Source organism: Chiloscyllium plagiosum, chromosome 31 (assembly GCF_004010195.1).
Source record: "Chiloscyllium plagiosum isolate BGI_BamShark_2017 chromosome 31, ASM401019v2, whole genome shotgun sequence".
NCBI lineage: Eukaryota > Metazoa > Chordata > Chondrichthyes > Orectolobiformes > Hemiscylliidae > Chiloscyllium > Chiloscyllium plagiosum.
Window position 1 is genome coordinate 41,879,668 of NC_057740.1, and position 1,887 is coordinate 41,881,554.

Sequence of the window (1,887 nt, forward strand, 5' to 3'; positions counted from 1 at the left end):
TATGGGTTTGAATCCCACCATGGAAGATGGTGAAATTTGAATTCAATAAAAATCTGGAATTTAAAAAATGCTAATCTAATGGGTAGTGGAGTCCAAAACTAGAAGGCATTGGTTTAAGGTGAGGGGGGTAAGATTTAAAAAGGACCTGAGAAGTAACTTTTTCACCCAGAGGGCGGTGCGTGTATGGAATGAGCTGCCAGAGGAAGTGGTGGAGGCTGGTACAATTACAGCATTTAAAAGGCATCCGGGTGGGTATATGAATAGGAAGGGTTTAGAGGGATATGGGCCAAGTGCTGGCAAATGGGACTAGACTAATTTAGGATGTCTGGTCAGCATGGATGGAGTTGGACCGGAGGGTCTAAGAGAGTGGTGCTGGAAAAGCACAGCAGTCAGGCAGCATCTGAGGAGCAGGAGAATCGATGTTTTGGGCATTAGCACATCATCAGCAATGAGGGGGTGGACTAAGAGATAAATTGGGGGGTGGGGCTGAGGGGGAAGGTAGCTGAGAATGCCATAGGTAGATGGAGGTGGGAGTAAAGGTGATAGGTCAGAGAGGAGGGTAGGCGGGCAGGTGGGAAGGAGGATGGACGGGTAGGACAGGTTGACTCTGATCTCCAGCATCTGCAGGATCTGTTTCCATGCTGTACATCTCTATGACTGTAATGGTAACCACGTAACTACTGTCAATTGTTGTAAAAAAACCTCATCTGGTTCAGTGATGTCCTTTAGAGAAGGAAATCTGTTGTTTTTAACCCAGTCAGGCCAGCATATGATTCCAACCTGTATTAATGTAGTTAACTGTTAACTGTGCTCTAGACAATTCGGACCAAGCAGTAAACTCTGGCCACAGTCTCTAAACAAATAAAACAGAATAGCAGCTGAGCCATTGCACCAAATTAACATATATCCCTTGGAACCCCTTAAAAGGGGAGAGTGGAATACAAGTGGTATCAGGAGGAGATTCCATTGAAGAGGTGGGGGGGTACCTCACAACCTTTAAAAAATCTTCGAACAAGCATCTGAAGTGTCATAACATTTAAGGCTATGGACCTAATGTGGGTAAATGGGACTAGTGTAAATAGGTCGGCACAGACTAGATGGGTTGAAGAGTCTCTGTGCTGTATGATTCTATGACTAAAATTGTATTTATTTCAGGGGAGCTGAAAATGTTTTGCTGGAAAAGCACAGCAGGTCAGGCAGCATCCAAGGAGCAGAAGAATCGAGAAAGGGCTCATGCCCGAAACGTCGATTCTCCTGCTCCTTGGATGCTGCCTGACCTGCTGCGCTTTTCCAGCAACACATTTTCAGCTCTGATCTCCAGCATCTGCAGTCCTCACTTTCCCCTCGAAGATTTATTTCAGAGGAATCAAGGTAACATTTGGTGGAGGACACGTATTGACACTTTGTATAGGATGTTGGATGGGGAGCACAACTGGAAGGTTCAATGGAGGGAGACACTCACCCATCCACTGAACAAGAGCCAATTGTCAAATGTCAAGTGGCACGGTGGTTAGCACAGCTGCCTCACAGCGCCAGGGACCTGGGTTCAATTCGTCTGCGTGGGTTTCCCACAGTCCAGAGTTGCAGGTTAGATGAATTGGCCATGCTAAATTGCCCCTACAGTTAGGTGAAGGGATAAATGTAGGGGAATGGGTCTGGGTGGGTTGCTCTTTGGAGAATTGGTGTCGACTTGTTGGGCCAAAGGGCCTGTTTCCACACTGTGTAAGTAATCTAATATCTAAAGCCATGATCATCCACAACAAGGTCACAAACAGTAGAAGACTTGTTGCAAATGAGTGTTCTAGAGGGGAATAGGTTGAGGTAGCGATGACTATGTTGGGGACCTACAGTTTGGGATTGGCAGATTAATAAGAACGGGGATGGAAC